General features: G+C 38.5%; 1 non-coding gene across 1 annotated transcript; it reads left to right on the top strand.

Moving 5' to 3' along the window:
* The first annotated feature begins 4,087 nt into the window (after positions 1-4,087).
* Trnaa-cgc (transfer RNA alanine (anticodon CGC)) lies at positions 4,088-4,160 on the top strand. Its single transcript has one exon. It is a non-coding gene; the product is annotated as a tRNA-Ala (tRNA).
* The last annotated feature ends 19,337 nt before the right edge of the window (positions 4,161-23,497 follow it).

The following is a 23,497-nucleotide window of genomic DNA, read 5'->3' as shown; positions in this document are numbered from 1 at the left end:
AATATCAGACCAGCTGTGTGGCTGGATTGAAGAGTTTTTAGCAAACAGAACACAGCATGTTGTTATCAATGAAGAGACGTCTACAGACGTTAAAGTAACCTCTGGCGTGCCACAGGGGAGTGTTATGGGACCATTGCTTTTCACAATATATATAAATGACCTAGTAGATAGTGTCGGAAGTTCCATGCGGCTTTTCGCGGATGATGCTGTAGTATACAGAGAAGTTGCAGGATTAGAAAATTGTAGCGAAATGCAGGAAGATCTGCAGTGGATAGGCACTTGATGCAGGGAGTGGCAACTGTCCCTTAACATAGTCAAATGTAATGTATTGCGAATACATAGAAAGAAGGATCCTTTATTGTATGATTATATGACAGCAGAACAAACACCGATAGCAGTTACTCCTGTAAAATAGCTGGGAGTATGCGTGCGGAACGATTTGAAGTGGAATGATCATATAAAATTAATTGTTGGTAAGGCGGGTACCAGGTTGAGATTCATTGGGAGAGTGCTTAGAAACTGTAGTCAATCAACAAAGGAGGTGGCTTACAAAACACTCGTTCGACCTATACTTGAGTATTGCTCATCAGTGTGGGATGCGTACCAGATCGGGTTGACGGAGGAGATAGAGAAGATCCAAAGAAGAGCGGCGCGTTTCTTCACGTGTTATTTGGTAACCGTGATAGCGTTACGGAGATGTTTAATAAACTCAAGTGGCAGACTTTGCAAGAGAGGCGCTCTGCATCGCGGTGTAGCTTGCTCGCCAGGTTTCGAGAGGGTGCGTTTCTGGATGAGGTATCGAATATATTGCTTCCCCCTACTTATACCTCCCGAGGAGATCACAAATGTAAAATCAGAGAGATTAGAGCGCGCACGGAGGCTTTCAGACAGTCTTTCTTCCCGCGAACCATACGCGACTGGAACAGGAAAGGGAGGTAATGACAGTGGCACGTAAAGTGCCCTCCGCCACACACCGTTGGGTGGCTTGCGGAGTATAAATGTAGATGTAGATGTTGTCTTCTCTTACTGAGATTTTCATATTACCCTGAACACAAGACGCCGAGATAAATGTGTATATTCTCCGTGACGAAACATCCCACATTCCTTTCATCCTGATCCATTCGTTACGTGCATCGGCAGCAATGAGTGATAGGAAAGGTGTTGTGAGGTGACGAATAACAATAACAAAGGTAGTAGTAACAAATCAGTAATCAAGGATGTTTACTGCATTGCAGACAAGTGTTAAAGATTAACAAAATAACCAGGAAAGGCTGAGTGTTTAATTGGCGCACTACATACAGTGTGTTAACTGTAAGACGGTTGAGTTGCGAGGGGAGTGCGGGGAAAGGAGGAAGCAAGCATTGGCAGGCGAGGGGGACGAACCGTTTGGGGGGAGGGGGACAAGGCACGCCTACCAGTTGCAGTGCTGGCACTACAAATTGCGCGTCATGCTTACACGAAAGCAGCTGAAAGGCTTGGAAGTAAAACACGCTTTAAATGTTGTTCGTAAACGAAACTGAAATCGTCATGTACATTAAAATCTATGTATAAAAAATGAATATGTGTAGGTGTTTGTCTACTATGCGCTCACAAACCATTCATCCGATTGCGATGAAATTTTGGTAATTTGCTCTCCGTACGCCCACGAAGGTTCCTAGCAGAAAAAAAGAGATAAGACACATTCTTGAGGAGATACGACGTCATAAACAATGAGATGCCACCGCGGGAAAATACCCAGATTTATGCATCCACTATTTGAGAATAAGGGCACTTCAGCGACTAGCAACAAACGTTACATACAATTTCAAACCTTTACGAAAATTTTTCTCGCTGACACCCCCACATAATAATGAAAGGAAAATAGGTTGTCGCTTACTACATTTTCTCAGTACATACCGTAAATCTGCCGCAGTAGGCATGACGTTTTAATGTATTATTTCCTTACTATTAACCCTAATCGCAACATATTTCGTATGCAGTATCCACATATATCGGTAAATGTCTCTCTACGACGTATAATTCAGGAGATATGACGTGGTAAACATCGAGATGCGTGAAAAAGTGCCGCGTCAGGCATGACGTTTTGTTCTATTATTTCTTCACTACTAACGCTATTCGCAACACGTTTCGCAAATGTGTTAAAAAAAGTATATAAAACCACGGGGGTTGTTGGTGACTCCCGACATGGGCCAGCAACTGCCTCTTCACTCATTTTCATAATGTTTAGCGCAACTGCACACTAAAAACACGCAGAACAGTACAGCGCATAACAATAACGAAGCAGACTACAATGGCTACCTTGTACAACACAGTCAGCTACGTAATGTTGGCAGCAGTCGAAACTGCGTGCCTACCGAAGCCTCCCGACGTTTACCGACTTCTACCGATTCAGGACTACGGAGAGGTCTGCCATCTAAAAGTTTACACACTGTAGGTGTTCTTACCACTTTGTTACTGAATTCTGTTTTGGTTGTCTGCAGAGGGAAAAGAAAGAACCCTGTAGCCATACATATCGCTAGTACAACGAGATATTACCTATCAACTATCCTTGCTTTACATCACGAGACGAACATGGCATCACCGAGCTGATATTTGAAATACATTTCTGTTTTCTCTCTCTTTCTCTCTTTTTATTTTTATTTTTATTTTTATTTTTATTTTTTGAGAAAAGCATCAAGAAGCGCGAGTAATAAGCAAATAGGGATATAATCTGTTTACAGTTATTTTCATCGGGTTATATAATGCAAAAATACACATTTTAAGTGTATTATTGCGTAATTACAATTGTTGATAGTCTATTCGTGAGCTTGCGCACATTCAGTGGGGTGAAACCTATCACAGAAGCAAGCAAAACACAAATATTTCTTGCACTATGCGCAACACACAAACGAAACCTGGCTGCACTGACATATTTTCTGATATATTACTCAGAAAACATATCTGATTCATGTTGCTAAATACAGCTCTATCATATATCAATGTGGATGTGTACCGAGTGTATAAAAGTATATCTTGAAATACACAGAAAAGGCACAAAGTGGTAGTCGACTGAAACATAGCCACGAACAAGATTGTAGCTGGGGTTGACAGCATCGTCGTCTCCCACCTGGACAACTCGAACGGTGACAGTGCTCGGCCGGTTACTTACGTTTGCTGATATCAAAGCTACACACTGCCACAAAAATGTTAATAACCTGAAGATCATTAACTTGGGAACCCATAGTAAAGTAAAGCAGTCATCAGTCACAAGATTGGTTTGAACATCACAGTGCTTTAATAGGCACGGTCCTGTTGGAGGTGCTATGTCGTTGCTTTCCTCTGACCATTGAGTTGACTTCTCTAGACAGTTAATAGGGGAACCTACAGTTCAACGTGGCTCTCGGACCACAGTGCAACTCGGCATTTTTCACATCAACAAACACTGCCCAAAGGGAAATAAGTGTAAAACGGGAGATAAAATTCGTGGCACTGACCAGGGATCGAAGCCGAGACCTTCATACTCGTAGTCTTGCTATTTATCAGTTTTCCGCCATGTAACTTCCTCTGTAGCTTCTGCTTGGTATTAAAATTAAGGATCTCTTGTTTGTGCCTGCGTTGGCACTTGCGCGTCCCTGCGCCAAAATAAAGAGGACTGAGTTGAATGTAGTGCCTTCAAGTTGGTATAAACAGAAAAGGAGAAAAATTAAACAACATAAGTGGTCTCTCTTTGATGCCTCAACCTTCATTGCCATTATGCTTCTTAAGAGAAAAAACGTACACTGAAAGCTCATGTTGTTTATTTAAATGATTACAAAATCAGGTAAAACGAACAGTGAGGTTGTCAGTAAAAGCACATTACTGTTGTCAGTATGATGTTGCCTGTAATGATAAAGGGCCCATTTGATCAGGCGTATTGTAGACAGAATTGGAAGAGAGAGCACTACTAAATTCTACAATCAGTATGCGTTGCATACACACAGAAATTACTGTTACAGTTTACTTATGGAGCCCAGTGAGTTAATTGCGTATTTTCCGGTGAGAAAGAGCACTGGCAAATAGTCTTCGCTACATTAGGTTACTTAAACCGATGTCACTCTGAGGTAGACCGAGCGAGGTGGTGCAGTGGTTAGCACACTGGACTCGCATTCGGGAGGACGACGGTTCAATCCCGTCTCCAGCCACCCTGATTTAGGTTTTCCGTGATTTCCCTAAATCGTTTCAGGCAAATGCCGGGATGGTTCCTTTCAAAGGGCACGGCTGATTTCCTTCCCCACCCTTCCCTAACCCGAGCTAGCCCTCCGTCTCTAATGACCTCGTTGTCACCGGGACGTTAAACAATACTAACCTAACCTAACCTCACTCTGAGCTAGAATTTATGGAGGATGCTAAGTTCACCCAACCTGGATATGATGTGCCGTCATTATGACGTATATACGCTTTAGTCGATTAACACACCTATCGACTTTTATGAACGTTCAAGATTCTAAACTGTCGTCAGCTAGTGGTTAGTTTTGACACGTGCGATTCTGAAAACAGCTGTGTGGCAGCGTATATGTATTTCGCCAAAATAAAAGAGCTGGATATTAATAGAAATATTCCTGACCGTGGCCTTGAAAACACCACGGACAACACGTTTCGTAAAAAAGTGAAGTCTTCTTATTTCCCGACCAAATTACATTGTGTGATTGTTGTATTGAATGCTTACGCCGAAAATAATATTTATTTATTATCAACATTTTAGTATGGTTTCATACAATTGGTCTTGTCAGTACATATTAGATTGTAGCAGCATACTCTTGCTGACTTCTTTTTCTTAATTTATATAGCTGAAAGAGACCTCGTGCAAGTTTGTTAGCTAAGTAATTTACATGTCCATCCCAAGATAGTCTTTTATCAACCTTAATTCCAAGTAATTTTACACTCGGACTGCAGAGACAGGTACCTTAGTGTCCAGTAATGACTGGTGTGTAGAATGATTGAATTTCGAACTTAAAAAGAAAAGTATGAGGCATTGTTGAAGAAAAATCGTCGACCGGAGATGAAATACGAGGGGAAGTGGATTTCTCAATGTAATCTTAACCAAAGGTTAGTGTCTAGTACTGATTGACGTATGAAATGATTGAATGCAGTGTCAAAACATTCCATGGTGGTATGATAAACCAGATGTACTGTATATTATGTCATGTATACAACCACAATAGTTTTAGCATGTACCTGGCCATGTCAATGTGGTTTATGTCAGCAGTATTATCTGCTAAGACAAGATTATGCAAAATACGAATTGCATCACAACATGAGCGGATAGCCACAATAATTAGAGACGATCAAATGAAAAACAATGTACAGGACACAAACACAGTGCAATACACGATTTAAACGCAAGGAACGCAAAACACATTTAAACGAATGGCGCAGAGCACAGCGCTACCCTCTCACAACCTCTCGAAAGTTCACAAAAGTCGAATAGTCGATATACGGTTTCTATCGTTTTCGATGTAGCGTGTATACGTCACATCGTATCCAAGTCCGGTGAACTTGGCATCCTCCAGAATTTATGGTCAGCGATTAAGTGTAAGGTCAATGGGTCGGATGCGGGTTTTGCAACTGTGAAATACATTCCCACATTACAGAAGCGAATATTAAATTTGAACTGATGTTGCGAAAATTTTGAACTTGGATAGCTTAGAATGAAAATCTTTCTGTTTATTGCAAAGGAAAACAATTTATTCTTTAAAACACTCTCTGTCATACACAACTTGAAACAGGCCACGTCGACCAAATCATATGGAAGAAATGACAGCGATATATATCGGAAGGCAGTAAGACCCACTGACTTTTGGTTTGGCAGTATTCGACAGCCATTTCTAGGCGCAAGTAAATGAAGAAAGACAGCGCGGTTTTGTTATCAAGTGATGTCTTCATCAGTTACTTCAGTTTTAATGTAATCTACGTGTTATTGCTGATGTTTGATATTAACTTGAAAAGAAGTCCGTAGACAGGGAAAGAAACTCAATTACTTCAGTTTTAATGTAATCTACGTGTTATTGCTGATGTTAGATATTAACATGAAAAGAATTCCTTAGACAGGGAAAGAAACTGTTCTTGGGCAACTACTTCTGTAATGACCAAAAGGCATTAAATGATGTTCAAGCACATGTGTTCCAGCAGCGGTATGAAGAAAATGATAATAATAATGATGGTAATAATCGAATTATCCGGTAACTTCACACTTCAAAGTGGATTTTCTCTAACTAAAAAATTTGCTAAATTAGTGAAAATTTCAAAATGCTTCACATCGAGGCTATGATGCCTAGAAGAGTCTTTACATCCTGCTGACATGAGAATAGCATAACCTCCTTGTCAGAAGCTTGCTTCTACTTAACCATTTAATATACTCGCATATTTTCCACCGTGACTTAATGTTGTAAGCTAAGCACATGATCCGTTACAGCACACTCCTGGGGCTGGGAAATGTGACCACAATTGTCTGGTGGAACGCACTATCACAGGTGGAATGTGTGGGCCCAGGCATTTCCTTTTAAAAGGCACAAACAGATTTACTTTACCTCTGGTAACCTCAAGAAAAAGACGTTAATATTCAGAATCCGCATTAAACATCACGTTCCTTCATGACCAATTGGGCAGAGCCGGTTTACGCTGGGAAATGACATAGACGAAAGTCATGGTAAACGGAAATACTGTCGCCAATAAACTCACTTATATTAAAAAAAATTATTTTATTTAATGAACCGACAGCCATTTAAAGGAACAGGGTTCTTATTTTACTTGTCTCACTCCCTTCCCAACCACTGCTTCCCTTTCATGCCCCTCCACTCTCATAACTGCCATCTGGTTTCTGTACAACTTGTAAATAGCCCTTCTCTCTCTGTATTTTACCCCTGCCACTTTCAGAATTTGAAAGAGAGTATTACAGTCAACATTGTCAAAATCTTTTTCTATGCCTACAAATGCTAGAAACATAGGTTTGCCTTTCTTTAATCTATTTTCTAAGATAAGTCGTAGGGTCAGTATTGCCTCACGTGTTCCAACATTTCTACAGAATCCAAACTGATCTTCCCCGAGGTCCACTTCTACCAGTTTTTCCATTCGTCTGTAAGGAATTCGTGTTAATATTTTGCAGCCGTGGGTTATTAAACTGATAGTTCGGTAATTTTCATATCTGTCAACACCTGCTTTCTTTGGGATTGGAATTATTGTATTATTCTTGATGTCTGAGGGTATTTCGCCTGTCTCATACATCTTGCTCACCAGATGGTAGAGCTGTTTAAGGACTGGCTCTCCCAAGGCTATCAGTAGTTCTAATGGAATGTTGTCTACTCCCGGGACCTTGTTTCGACTTAGATCTTTCAGTGCTCTGTCAAACTCTTCACACAGTATCATATCTCCCCACTCCATCTTCATCTACATCCTCTTCCACTTCCATAATATTATCCTCAAGAACATCGCCCTTGTATAGACCCTGTACATACTCCTTCCACCTTTCTGCTTTCCCTTCTTTGGTTAGAACTGGGTTTTCATCTGAGCTCTTGATATTCATGGAAGTGGTTCTCTTCTCTCCAAAGGTCTCTCTAATTTTCCTGTAGGCAGTATCTATTTTACCACTAGTGATATATGCCTCTAAATCGTTACATTTGTCCTCTAGCCATCCCTGCTTAGTCATTTTGCACTTCCTGTCGATCTCATTTTTGAGATGTTTGTATTCCTTTTAGCTGCTTCCTTAACTGCATTTTTGTATTTTCTCCTTTCATCAATGAAATTCAGTATCTCTTCTGTTACTCAAGGATTTCTATTAGCCCTCGTCTTTTTTACCTACTTGATCCTCTGCTGCCTTCACTATTTCATCTCACAAAGCTACCCATTCTTCTTCCACTGTATTTCTTTCTCCCATTCTTGTCAGTTGTTCCCTAATGCTCTCCCTGAAACTCTCTACAACGTCTGGTTCTGTCAGTTCATCCAGGTCCCATCTCCTTAAATTCCCACCATTTTGCAGTTTCTTCAGTTTTAATCTACAGTTCATAACCAATAGATTGTGGTCAGAGTCCACATCTGCCCCTGGAAATATCTTACAATTTGAAGCCTGGTTCCTAAATCTCTGTCTTACCATTATATAATCTATCTGATACTTTGTAGTATCTCCAGGATTCTTCCATGTATACAGCCTTCTTTCATGATTCTTGAGCCAAGTGTTAGATATGATTAAGTTATGCTCTGTGCAAAATTCTACCAGGCGGCTTCCTCTTTCATTTCTTACCCTCATTCCATATTCACCTACTTCTCTTATCTCATCACACATTTCATCAATCTCTTCGTCATCTTGTGGAGCTAGTTGGCATATAAACTTGTACTAATGTGGCAGGCATGGGCTTTGTGTCTATTTTGGCTACAATAATGCATTCACTATGCTGTTCGTGGTATCTTAACCATGCTCCTATCTTTTTACTCATTATTAAACCTACTCCTGCATTACCCCTACAACTTTGTATTTATAACCCTGTATTCACGTGACCAGAAGTCTTGTTCCACCTGCCACTGAACTTCACTAATTCCCACTATATCTAACTTTAACCTATCCATTTCCCTTTTAAAATGTTCTAACCTTCCTGCCCTATTAAGGGATCTGACATGCCATGCTCTGATCCGTAGAATGCCAGTTTTGTTTCTCCTGATAACGACATCCTCCTGGATAGTCCCCCGTCCAGAGAGCCGAGTGGGGGACTATTTTACTTCTGGAATATTTTACCCAAGAGGACACAATCATGATTTAATCACACAGTAAAGCTGCATGCCCTTGGGAATAATTACGGCTGTAGTTTCCCCTTGCTTCCAGCCATTCGCAGTACCAGCATAGCAAGGCCGTTTTGATAAATGTTACAAGGCCAGATTAGTCAACCATCCAGACTGTTGCTCCTGCAACTACTGAAAAGCTGCCTCCCCTCTTCAGGAACCACACATTTGTCTGGCCTCTCAACAGGTACCCCTCCATTGTGGTTGCACCTACGGTACGGCTATCTGTCTTGCTGAGGCACACAAGCCTCCTCACCAATTGTCAGGTCCATGGTTCAAGGGGGGTGGGGGGGGGGGGGGGGAGGGCTTGCGAGATTATTAGTCTTCAATATTAAAAATAACCTTTTAAAGTTTTTAGCATTATCCTTAGTTGTTCAAGTAATCTTTAATGTGAAATATTTTCTTAATGAGCTATTCAGTTGCTGTTCGAGAACAACTAGATGCCTGGAGGTTTCATGAGTATGCTAACAACTGATGAAGGAATGAAAATACTTGAACCTGTGTCATATAAGGCTATACACAACGAATTTGCTTTTCTGCAGCACTAAAAACATTTTGTGGATCCGTGTTCCAAATGTTCAGATAATTTACAGAATTAGTGATGAACAAATATTTGTTTGATTTTGATATAAATTTTTGAAAGATTTACATTTTGCATACATGCAAACCGCTGTGAAGTGCATGGAAGAGGAAACCTTATGCCGTTACACTTGTTAGGGTTTTTTAAAATTCCAGTTACACCTGGGGCATGAGAAAAATTACTATTTAAATATCTCTGAGCCTTCTGTACTTAGTTTAATCTTCTCTTCACGGTTTCTGTGTGAGTGATACACAGAGAGCTGAACATTGTCTCTATAGATTCTTCACATAATACTGTTTCCGGAAACATCACAGCTCAGTTTCTCAGTAAATATGGCATCTATCTTCAAGAGTCTGACAAATCAGATTTTTTAACGTTTTTGTGGCATGCTACTTTGAGTCAAAAACCTGTGACAATTTATGCTGCTCTTATCTGTATACATTCAGGATCCCCTTTTACCCTTATTTTGTACTTGAGCAATATTCCAGGATGGGTCATGTGAGAGTTTTGTGAGAAATCTCATTTATACACATATTGCATCTTTCACCAATATTCTACCAGTGAACAGATGTCTGCCAAATGCTTTACCTATGACAGAATCCATGTGATCATTCAATTTCATACCCTTAGAAATTGTTACACCCTGGTGTTTGCATAAGACCACTGCTTCCAGCTCTGACTCACTGATGTTGTGGTCATAGAATATCCCTTTTGTGGTTTGTTTAGTGAAATGCACAATTTTACAGTTCCGAACACTGAAAACAAGTTGCCAATCGTAACACCACTTTGACCTCTGATTATCTAGCTCTACATAAGGGAAACTTATAAAAAATCTACATATTATAAAAAATATGTAACCAGAAAAATGATTTGAATAAACTTAAACTTCGTCAAGTACAGATTGAATCTGTGTGTGTATGTGAAACAAGGTTTCAACAATTGGTTTAATTGTCAACTCCCATGCAATAGCTGTGCATGTTTTGAAGCTCCAGTCAAACAAAATAAAAGATTTGGAACTAGTCACCCACTTTTTTTGTAGTGCATGGTTTACCTGCTGTTAGTTATTTGTTGTTTGTTTTGTGTTAATTTTTTTCTCCCAGAAGATGGAAGCAGAACAACATCAAAGCTTCGTTTGTGGTGTGACTACCATCAAACAAGAGTCAGTAAGTAATGTTAATATGAGCAATTATGTTTTTGTTTTTTAAGATTTTAGCAGTATCTCAAAAATAAAACCAAAGATAGGGAAACAAATAAGCCTTTTTAAAATGGGTTATTGTCCAGCACAATCACACAAAATTTCAAAGGGAAATTACTGGTTTCTGCAATCATTGACCAAGTTCAGATCTTTTGTTACCTAATTGTTTTCACAGCTGAGAGCCACCTTCAGTGGGTCTTGCTTTTCTGGAAATTTAGTACAAGTTTGGCAGGTTTTCTGTATTGTTATTTTTATGTCTAAAACCGTAATAAGTGCATCAATCTTTGAAGTGATATCACATTACTTATGACTCAGATTCAACTATTTGGCATGTTTTACATTTATGGGCTGTCAGCTTGTAATATTTTTTGCCTTATGTTGCTTTCTTATTTAGAGAATGTATTTACTTTATTTTTTGCAGCATCCCTGCAACCTTATTTTGTATGATTGCAACAACAAATCAGCAGACTGGTTCTCCCAGTCAACACATTTCTTTTTTTATTATTATTATTTCACATCCCCAGAAATCTTTGACATGTAGAAGTGTCAAAGCTGTTGATGTTGCTCAGATGTTCTGGTTACATCTGGAACAAGACAGTACACAAAATAAACAGGTTTTTTTAAGATGTATAATAATTTAAGAAGTGTAAACAGGTTTTTTTAAGGTGTATAATAGTTTAAGAAGTGGTAGTGATCATCAAAACAAGAAAACAGATCCTATAAAAGAGCTTGTGGAATCACATACTTTCTTAGATCTCAATTCTTGTTTACAGGAGGGGCTCAGTGTTATTACTAACCACAACAGTGTGTCCCTTTGTTCTCCAGGATTAGGAATCACACTCCTTTGAAACTAAATCCATTATTTCTTCAGTTGCTGCCATTAGTGAAAGTATTTATGACTGAGGTGTGGGGTACCAAGAGAGTGGGGCCTTCCCAACCAAACCAGTGGTGGTCCTGAAATGTCAGTGCTAGATGATTTTTTTTTTTTTTTTTTTTTTTTTTTGTTAGATTTACTTTCATTCCAATTGATCCGTAGTGAGGAGGTCCTCCAGGATGTGGAACATGTCAGAAAAACAACAATACATGACAAATATTTACAACTAAAACAAATAAGCTAATGTACCATTCCACAGGTCCCAAGTGGAATGATCGTCATTTTTTAATGAACACTAAGAGTCATTTTACAAATACTAATGCACTGAATTTAAAATAAAAAAGTTTTTCATTTATTTATAAGGTAATAAACATGTAATACAACTACTGTAATACTTATTTACAATGAACACATTACTGCACTGAAATGGTGCAGAAGTTAGATTATACTTACACACACACACACACACACACACACACACACACACACACACACACAAATTTTCAGTGAACACATTACTGCACTGAAATTGTGCAGAAGTTATGTTGTACTTATATACAAATCAGTTGGTTTTTCTAAGAAATTCATCAATGGAGTAGAAGGAGTTGGCCACCAATAAATCCTTTAGGTTTCTCTTAAACTGAATTTCATTGGTTGTTAAGCTTTTTATGGCTGCTGGCAAGTTATTGAAAATGTGTGTTCCTGAATAATGCACACCTTTTTGTACAAGACTAAGTGACTTTAAATCCTTGTGAAGATTATTCTTATTTCTAGTATTGGTTCCATGAATTGAGCTGTTGGTTTGAGAAAGTGATATATTTTTAATGACAAATTTCATTAAGGAATAAATATATTGGGAAGCAGTAGTTAGTATCCCTAGTTCCCTAAACAGGCTTCTGCAGGATGTTCTTGAGTTCACACCACATATAATTCTTACTGCACGTTTTTGTGCCCGGAAAACTTTAGCTTGGCTTGATGAATTACCCCAAAAAATAATCCCATATGACATTATGGAATGAAAGTAAGCATAGTTGCCAGCTTTTTCATTTTTATATCCCCTATGTCTGACAAAATTCGCATTGCAAACAGAGATTTGTTAAGACGCTTCAGCAGTTCTGTGGTGTGCTCCTCCCAGTTGATTTTATTATCAAGCTGTAATCCCAAGAATTTAACACTGTCCACTTCTTCTATCTTCTTGTCATCGTATGTTACACATATACTCTTAGGACACCCCTTACATGTTCTGAACTGCATGTAGTGTGTTTTTTCAAAGTTTAGTGACAAAGAATTGGCTAGGAAACAGTGATTAATGTCCACAAATATTTTATTGGCTGATCTTTCTAAGACTACACTTGATTTGCTATTTATTGCAATGTTTGTATCATCAGCAAACAAAACAAACTTGGCATCTGGTAATGTTACTGATGAAAGGTCATTGATATACACAAGAAAAAGTAAGGGCCCCAAAATGGAACCTTGTGGGACCCCACCTGTAATTAGTTCCCAGTTGGATGATGCCTGATAGCTTGATACATGTCTCTTTCCTAATAACACCCTTTGTTTCCTGCCAAAGATATAAGATTTGAACCATTTTGCAGCATTTCCTGTTACACTATAATATTCTAGTTTACTTAAAAGGATATTGTGATTTACACAGTCAAATGCCTTTGACAGATCACAAAATATACCAGTTGCCTGCAATTTTTTGTCTAATAAATTAAGCACATTTTCACTGTAAGTGTAGATAGCCTTCTCAATATCAGAACCTTTTAGAAATCCAAACTGTGACTTTGACAGTATGTTATTTGAGATAAGATGGTTATAAAGACGACTGTACATTACTTTTTCGAAAATTTTTGAGAATGCTGGCAACAGTGAAATTGGACGGAAATTTGATGCTATTTCTTTATCTCCCTTCTTAAACAGTGGCTTAACTTCAGCATATTTCAGCCATTCAGGAAATATTCCACTGATAAACGACTGGTTACACAGATAGCTTAATATGTTACTTAGCTCAGAATCACATTCTTTAATTAACTTTGTTGATATTTCATCATACCCACTAGATGTTTTTGATTTTAAAGATTTTATGATGTACATTATTTCTGTTGGGGTAGTGAGTGTCAAATTCATATTATGGAAGTTACTTGAAATGTCTGGTCTAAGGTAATCCATAGCAGCATCTACCGAACCTGACAATCCCATCTTTTCAGTAACAGTTATAAAATGTTTGTTAAAAAGTTCTGCAACACTATACACATCTGTCACCAATGTATCATTTACTCTTAATGCTATTTGTTCCTCTTCATGTCTGGTTCTACCGGTCTTCTCCTTCACTATATCCCATATTGTCTTTATTTTGTTATTGATATGACTATCTTTTCCTTGTAATATATTTGCTTTGACATCCGTATTACAGTCTTTAATATTTTGCAGTATTTCTTATAATGTGCTATAGCATCAACATTGGAAATGTTTTGGATTGACAGATACAGTTTTCTGTTTGTTTTACAAGATACCCCTATTCCTCGAGTAATCCATGGCTTCTTTGTAGACTTTGTTCTAACCTTTGTAAGTTTTGGGGGAAAGCAGTGTTCGAATAAGGTAAGCACTTTATTAGCAAAAATGTTACATTTTTCATTTATGCCATGAGCACTGTAAACATCAGTCCAGTGAATGTCTCTGAGGAGTGTCCTAAAATAATTAATTTTTGGCTTACTGATTACCCTCTTGAGCTCAGATTTAACAGATTTTATATCCTGTTCAGTATTAACATTTAACAGAAGGAACTGCATGTCATGGTCTGAGAGGCCATTGACTATTGGTTTTGTAATATAATTTTGTTCATTTGACTTTTCTATAAAGATATTATCAATGGCTGTTTGTGAGCAAGTGGCTATCCTAGTGGGGAACTTTACTGTGGGAATTAAGTTGAATGATAGTGTTACTAACTCAAATAAGTTCTTATTGGGAGAGTCTTTAAGGAAATCTACCACACTGCTGCGAGAATGTGCTGGTGTGCCGTTGTGCATCAAACTTATCTGTGGTCTTCACTGACATGACTCGTCCTTGATCAGTATTAATGAGAAAATACTCATAATGAGCACCATTTAATCTCTGTGGCCCTATTAATCTTTGCCCAAAAACACCTGCCTTTTTGTTGTTTGAGAAACAGTGCTTATCCTGTCTTAGTGCACGTGGATGAGGTTTTCATCAGCCCACACATGCTCATATTGGAAGTTTATGACACAAATTGATGTAAGCTGCACACCTTATCTGTAAGTGAAATATTAGATACAAACAAAGGATCTGCACTACACACTTACTTGCGCCATTGATAGAACTGCAAGTTGCCAGTTGTGATCTTGTTGCCTTGATGTCTGGTTGTGCTGGTATGGATACAGAAATTGTGTATGAAGTACTGTCTATAAAAGGGTAGGAACCACACAGCCCACTAATCGTCACACATTTTATAGAATTTCTGTCTGTTATGGATGGCATGTTCCATCCATATCAGGTGTATGGAGTGGACAAGGGTATCGACTGTTTACACTTTGGGTTGCCAAAGAACCTGTGTAACTAGGACTGTGGAAATGTTTGGCAAACAGTTTATTAGGTGCTACTCTGAGGTGCAGATATTTTTCAGCATGAAGTTCACCTACTTGAAAGTTATTTACATTTGCTAAACTGCAACATAAAATTGTATTTGCCATATCGTTTGTGGAGTAGTAGGTTTCCATTGTTGGAGAGGAAAGAAAATGCACTTGACCATTTGTACTTAAAAACAGTATGAAAGTAATCTGTATAAGTAGCTAAGATGCCACAATAAACACCAATGGTTGTGAGTAATATACTGTACAGTTACATAGACTAACAAAACAAGCTATGCTACAACACAACTCTAGCCCCATAACTGATTACTGACCACACCAGAGTGATGCGTATTGTTGACACACTTTATGAAGCACCAAGTGGTGACTGTGCTCACATCAGCAACCAATAGTCTTTCAGCTCCTCATGCAGATTTCAGAAAGTATGCCTCTCTTGGCACATGTTAATTGGACTTGTTTTACTTGTTTTGATGACTAACACCACTTCTTAATCTATTTGTCACTTTGTTTGTAATGAACTGTAAATATCAATACACAGGAGACAAATGCCAAAAGGTACAGCAACCATACCAGAAATATTAGCTATAAACTTGACAAGGTGTGGTATCTCCAACTTCATTCTTTATTTATGTCCTTTGATTGAAATAAATGTTGTCACACATGACTATCAGTGGAGATGATGCAGTATTATCTTAAGAAGTATGTAAAATAAGGAAACAAGGAACAGGAATGTGGATGTAGAAGGTGGCATCTCGATAAACAGGCCTGTCTGTGGATGATATAGGAAAGGGTACGTCCATTAATTGTTTTGTGGCGGTGTTCGTAGCGACAAACACTTCGCTGTAGAAACGGCTTACGAAGTCACCGCCACACTTTTAATAGCGGGCCGACCGGTCCGCTGGAACAGTGAACAGAAAGATGAAAACCCAAACACTCTGATTAAATAAAAGTCGGTACTTATCTTTATTAACGAAGATACAGAAACACAGTAGTGAACTCCGTGTCTACAGAAATCTGTCTAGTTCGAGCCGGAGCGGCTAGGTCAGTGTCGGCTGACGACAAACAACAACTCTGCTGCGATGAACACACAACTGACTAGCAAGTACACAAATCGGTGGCGAGTATACAACTGTGCGGCGAATACAGAACTGCTAGCGCTCGCGACTCCAGTGCTTAAGAAGCCAGAAGCCAGCAGTGGCGTGCCCAGACTTGCGGCGATTTCCTGTATCGCTGGCGCTGCTTATGCGGACGGCGTCCGGACTTTGATGCTGCCAACCTTTTGGCAGCGGGCTCGGCTGGCATTACTGGCTAGGATATAACAAATTGTGTGAGGGTTTTTTAAGAAAATTTGAACCCACCTTCCTCCCTAGATGAGATGTGGTTAAACACCCTCCATTCCCCTCACTTGAAGTTTACCCTATAATTTTTAAATAATTAAATTTATTTGATATGTTCATGTTTTTGCTTTTACCACTAAAAATACCTAATTCAATGCTCAGAATTATTTTTATCAAACTTAATGTCATGTATTATAACAGATATTCTCTGAATATTCTCCTCCATTTGGCAGCTTTCAAGAAAGTTAAATCAATTAAAATTGTTGTTTTCCATTGTAAATGTAGCTGTCATTTGACAGCTAATTTTGCAGAAAAAATGTAGTACATACATTTAGAAAGTGTATTAAATAGTATTTTTAACTCCTGATTAAAAACATTTTAAAACACTTATTTTAAACATTCCAGCTCTGAGGAGTATCCAGATGGACAGACAAGAGTCAGACAGATGAAAAGGCTCTGCATCACAGCTCTCATTCACATATACATCAGAAATATCACCTAATTCTGATCTAGTACAGTGATCACCTAATTTACATACATTATTAACACTGTTTTCTGACTGAGGGAAGAAATCATTAGAACATATTATATCAATATTCTCACTTCTCTCACATTATGGTTTGTGATTAGCACCTACATCACCATAATTAGACATAGTACGGTATCCTAAAACTTTTGATCAAAACATAAATGAGAAATCTGATATTCCTTCTGTCCAATTTCAGATATATGTGCCATATCATTAACACTGTTATTATTGTTCAAAAAAAAAGTGCAACTTGTGGGTTCTGTGCTTGTTATGTTTCATTGCCTCAAAACTGGGGACCTTCATTAAGGCAAACTTCTGTTTCCTGAGTAGTTACTTCTATGATTATTTCTTCTATTAAAATGCCTATGGTTGTTCTCATTAGTCCTATCCTGCTGATGTTCAAAATTTCTTTCTCTATTGACACTTTGATCCTGATAGAAGTTACCTTTATCTCTTTTTCTGTAATTATTTCCATTGTGATTTCTATCATTCCAATTATTATTGTACATACTTCTTTCTACTGCTCTATCCAGCCTGCAATATATTATAAAAACTGTTAAAGACGATCATTAGGTGCGTGTACTAAATCCTACCACAATCTTTTAAGTGCATCAATTGAGGTCATTTCATCAAATGATTTCCAAAGGTGTGCTAATTTTTTTATGTTGGTTCTTACAAAACTCTTTCAAAGTGCTGTCCCTATTCCTACAATTAGGATAATTAAAAATTTACTTTTGATTCTGCCCTGCTCAGCTTCCAACCAAAATTTAGTTAAAAAACATTTCTCAAAACTCTGATATGTTTCCCATTGACTTTAATTTAATTTTACCCATGACGGAGCTTCACCTTCAAGACATCTTTTAACAAATTTCATGTTTTGATTGTCATTCATGCCTGACACAAAATTATCTCTACAGTGGTGCAGAAAATCCACTGGATGTAAAATTATCTGATGGAAAACTTTTGACTGGAGAGCTGGACCATGTGAACTGCTGAAATTTTTTGATCTAAAACAGTTATATTAGTTTGCATATTGTTTTGGACATTTAAAATTTTTTCGTTTATATTCGCGACTTTTTTTTTTTTCCTTCTGTTCAAATCTTATGTCATCAACACTCTTTGATTGTTTCGCTGATTCAGCTCAAACTCATTTTCCAAAGCAATAAATTTATTTTCTAAAACATCATCTTTTTTATTCACATTTTTTAACCCCTCTGACAACCCATTTTGTAGCTCTGAAATTTGATTACTAAGTTGGTCCATCTGATCTTGTACTTTGTCTAATTTGCTATTGTTATCTGTCTTCATTTCTTCTATCCTTGCCATAATTAACTGCAAGATATCAGTTTTTACTGTTGGGTTACTAACTACAAATTCACTTGGCTCAGACATGTTCTGACTAAATCCTAAAGCTTTCATTTCTACCTCACTCCTACCTTCATCCCTATTCATTTTGTTAACATCCACATGAGTCCACAAACAATTTAACTTCACAAACGGTTTGTACTTATCTTTCCTTTCTGATGTCCACGGTTGTAATTATAAAGTCCTCTTTCATTCAGTCCAGTCTGTCATTATTGGTAGTACATCGTCACTGTTGGTATGATTTACTTTGTTGGGGAACCTTCAGTTTATTTGTTTCATGTGGTCAGAAAATTATTGATACATAAATTGTAAGAAAGATAAATCACTTTCTTTTCTTTTCTGCAACATACAAAACTTTCTTATTAGTCAATTAACCCTGGATGACACCCACACTTGTAACCTGTCCCTCCTTCCTCGTTGTTCTTCTGTCCATGATGGTGAAGTCTTTTTGGAAGATTCAAGAGGAGTAAGATTTACAATAAACTTTTTATTTATCTCTTCTCACACAGTTGGCTCCTCTTTGTCATGTCAGGGGTCTGATACTTGAAGCCGAAATTCTTACATGTTAGGTTCTCGTGGTTCAATTGATCTAAATAATTGTGAAGAATATCTTTGCAGAACTTTTTTTGTTTTTATGATGATTTATTGCATCACATTTTACTATGTGACACTGTATTTTTAATTTTCATGTTGACAAAGCCAAAACTACAATTTTAAGTGTGCCAAATATTTTGTAATTTGAAAAAAAAAAAAAAAACTGTTCATTCAGAGCTAGTACATATTGATTGTAACAATGAAAACAAAGTAATTCCTTTTCACAAACTTTTGCTTGAAAAATAACATATTGTGAATAAATTATATGACATATTTCAGAAAAACAGCTGAGATGTCATTGACCTGTCCAAAATTTATCGACTACCACTGTTGAGAAAAAGTAATGCTAGATGAGGATGTGCCTTTACACTTTGGAGGACAGCACACTCCTGGCTGTACTCCACTTTCATTCAGTCCAGTCTGTCATTATTGGTAGTACATCGTCACTGTTGGTATGATTTACTTTGTTGGGGAACCTTCGGTTTATTTGCTTCATGTGGAGAGTAGAGAAACGTCCTCCCAAAAATACTGCCCAGGATACATGTCCAGTTCTGAGGGCGTATCCTGGGGCAATGGTGACTGCAATGGTGGGTCCAGGTCCACTGGGTCGGAGAGCGGCATCTCTGTAAGAGGAACTTGGCGCCTCAGCGAGCAGAAGTTGCGGTTAGGTCACACGGTACTATGTAAGTAATTTATCTGGAAAGACAGCATCAGTCATCGACCAGCCACACGTGCAGCAGCATTGGACGACTTATAGTGATGCTGCTTTATTATAGGAGGATGAGGCGTTCGCGCCTTACAGTGTATAAAGTTTTAGATAATATCGAGATTAGCACTCAAGATGGTGTAATTGGACAAGTGTTTTTGCATGGTCCTTCAGTGTTTTTTGGATGTGTTTTGAATTTTACTTTGGCTAATAATGACGCTAATACACATGGTAATGGGTGGGTTACTGTAGCTGTAGTATGGTATCCAGGAGACAAAGTGTCCAAAGTAGGACAACTTCAGAGTTTCAATGACAGAGACATTATTCCCTATTGCACCTGCCACTGGCCCCACCCGCCTTCCCCTGCCTTACCCTCAAATGCCTCAGGTCACTAGTAGCAACTGTTCAGAGCCCAGAGATGCCTCACACAGAGAGAATCCTGGAGTGTCCCAGAGAGCTACAACAACAAGAAGAATTGCTTCTCGGCTTTTGTCAAGAGCAATGTGTAGTTTTTTTCAATAGATCTACATCTACATCTACACCCATACTCTGCAAGTCACCTGATGGTGCATGGCGGAGGGTACCTTGAGTACCTCTATCGGTTCTCCCTTCCATTCCAGTCCCGTATTGTTTGTGGAAAGAAAGATTGTCGGAATGCCTCTGTGTGGGCTCTAATCTCTCTGATTTTATCCTCATGTCTCTTCACGAGATATACGTAGGTGGGAGCAATATACTGCTTGACTGCTTGGTGAAGGTATATTCTCGAAACTTCACCAAAAGCCCGTACCGAGCTACTGAGCGTCTCTCCTGCAGAGTCTTCCACTGGAGTTTATCTATGATCTCCGTAACACTTTCGCGATTACTAAATGATCCTGTATCGAATCGTGCTGCTCTCCGTTGTATCTACTCTATCTATTTTTTCAACCCTATCTGAGCAGTATTCAAGCAGTGGGCAAACAAGCATACTGTAACCTACTTCCTTTGTTTTCGGATTGCATTTCCTTAGGATTGTTCCAATGAATCTCAGTCTGGCATCTGCTTTACCGACGATCAACTTTATACGATCATTCCATTTTAAATCACTCCTAATGCGTACTCCCAGATAATTTATGCAATTAACTGCTTCCAGTTGCTAACCTGCTATATTGTAGCTAAATGATAATGGATCTTTCTTTCTATGTATTCGCAGCACATTACACTTGTCTACATTAAGATTCAATTGCCATTCCCTGCACCATGCGTCAATTCGCTACAGATCCTCCTGCATTTCAGTACAATTTTCGATTGTTACAACCTCTCGATATACTACAGCATCATCCGCAAAAAGCCTCAGTGAATTTCTGATGTCATTTATGTATATTGTGAATAGCAACAGTCCTACGACACTCCCCTGTGGCACACCTGAAATCACTCTTACTTCGGAAGACTTCTCTCCATTGAGAATGACATGCTGCGTTCTGTTATCTAGGAATTCTTCAATCCAATCACATAATTAGTCTGATAGTCCATATGCTCTTACTTTGTTCATTAAACAACTGTGGGGAACTGTATCGAATGCCTTGCGGAAGTCGAGAAACACAGCATCTACCTGGGAACCCGTGTCTATGGCCCTCTGAGTGTCGTGGATGAATAGCGTGAGCTGGATTTCACACGATCGTCTTTTTCGAAGCCCATGCTTATTCCTACAGAGTAGATTTCTAGTCTCCAGAAAAGTCATTATACTTGAACATAATACGTGTTCCAAAATTCTACAATTGATAGACGTTAGAGATATAGGTCTATAGTTCTGCACATCTGTTCGATGCCCCTTCTCGAAAACAGGGATGACCTGTGCCCTTTTCCAATCCTTTGGAACGCTACACTCTTCTAGAGACCTACGGTACACCACTGCAAGACGGGGGGCAAGTTCCTTCGCATACTCTGTGTAAAATTGAACTGGTATCCCATCAGGTCCAGCGGCCTTTCCTCTTTTGAGCGATTTTAATTGTTTCTCTATCCCTCTGTCATCTCTTTCAATATCTACTATTTTGTCATTTGTGCAACAATCTAGAGAAGGAACTACAGTGCAGTTTTCCTCTGTGAAACAGCTTTATTTAATTAAGCAGTTAATAATTTTTCTTTGAAAGTAACAAACTTTTAAGGTTAACAGTCCTAAGTACTTGCTCACTCCTGCTCAAATTTTCAGGTGGTCATTTATGAATTCTTCTACTGAATAGTAACATGGCTTAGCCACAGCATAGGGAATGTTTCCAGAATGACAATTTCCACTCTGCAGCAGAAACATTCCATAGGCTGTGGCTAAGCCATGTCTCTGCAATATCCTTTCTTTCAGGAGTGCTAGCTCTGCAGGGTTCGCAGGAGAGCTTCTGTAAAGTCTGGAAGGTAGGAGACGAGATACTGGCAGAAGTGAAGCTGTGAGACCGGGCGTGAGTTGTGCTTGGATAGCTCAGTTGGTAGAGCACTTGCCCGCTAAAGGCAAAGGTCCCGAGTTCGAGTCTCGGTTCGGCACACAGTTTTAATCTGCCAGGAAGTTTCATATCAGTGCACACTCCACTGCAGAGTGAAAATCTCATTCTGGAAACATCCCCCAGGCTGTGGCTAAGCCATGTCTCCGCAATATCCGTTCTTTCAGGAGTGCTAGTTCTGCAGGGTTCGCAGGAGAGCTTCTGTAAAGTTTGGAAGGTAGGAGACAAGATACTGGCAGAAGTAAAGCTGTGAGGACGGATCGTGAGTCGTGCTTGGGTAGTTCAGTTGGTAGAGCACTTGCCCGCGAAAGGCAAAGGTCCCGAGTTCGAGTCTCGGTCCGGCACACAGTTTTAATCTGCCAGGAAGTTTCATTTTAGAGACTGTTTTTAACAATTTTGTTGGTATCCCATCCCATCCTGCAGATGTTTTATTTTTTAGTGACAGTATCACATTTTCCATATCTTTTACCGTAGCTTTAGTAAAGGTACTGAAAAATTCACCATCAAGTTGCACACTGTTGAAGAAATTTACTGTGTCTGGATACTCTGCGACATTGACATTAGATCTGTTTACATTTATAAAGAATTTATTAAACAATTTAGAAATTTGAGCAGGATTTCCAGTAGTTTTATCCTCTATCTTGATTTCAGAAATATTGTGGCCTCTACCTGTGGCACCTGTTTCAGCTTTGATCACTGACCATAAAGCCTTTGATTTGTTTTCACTATCCAATATAAATCTATTATTTGCCAGTTCTTTGGCTGCCTTTACAACTTTTTTAAAAAATATTTCTGTAATCGTTTACATAGGTAACAAAGTCAGGACTCTTATTATGTTTTAGTTCCCTGTGTAGCTGTCTTTTTCTTGCACTCGAGATTTTTATTCCTTCAGTAACCCACTTTACTTTATTTCCTACTTTTTTATGATGTACAGTAAGGGAGAAAGTTTCATTAAAAACAAGAATGAATTTTTCCAAAAAAGTAGCAAAATTTTCAGAGCATGAAATACTATGATCTATAGACCACTCGTCCATATTTAATCTATGATAGAATAAGTTTATATTTTCCTTGCTGAACTGGCATTTGGTGTAGGTTTTTTTTTTTTTTTTTAGCAAGGTTCTATTGTTTTTGGTAACTCCACAAACAGAACGCAGTTGTATGCATGCTTCTGTAACAGTGTGGGAATGAGCACACATGAATGTCCACTGTCAGATTGTACTAAGATCACACCTTGTTGTACTGAAAGGTTATGCCGATGAGCAAAGTATCGTTACATGACAGAGTTCTGAATACTGTTCAGTGAACGAGGCCAAGACGTGTGAATGTAATGCAACAAAATCTTCAGATCAGGATCCACTTCCATGGCCTGTGCAATTTTTTTGTAATTCAATGGAAAAGATTGAAGCAGTTCAGAGTCTTGTGCATTCATCTGGCAACAAGATGTGCCAGAGGAATCA

Source organism: Schistocerca cancellata, chromosome 11 (assembly GCF_023864275.1).
Source record: "Schistocerca cancellata isolate TAMUIC-IGC-003103 chromosome 11, iqSchCanc2.1, whole genome shotgun sequence".
NCBI classification, from domain to species: domain Eukaryota; kingdom Metazoa; phylum Arthropoda; class Insecta; order Orthoptera; family Acrididae; genus Schistocerca; species Schistocerca cancellata.
This window is presented reverse-complemented; position numbering and strand designations above follow the sequence as displayed.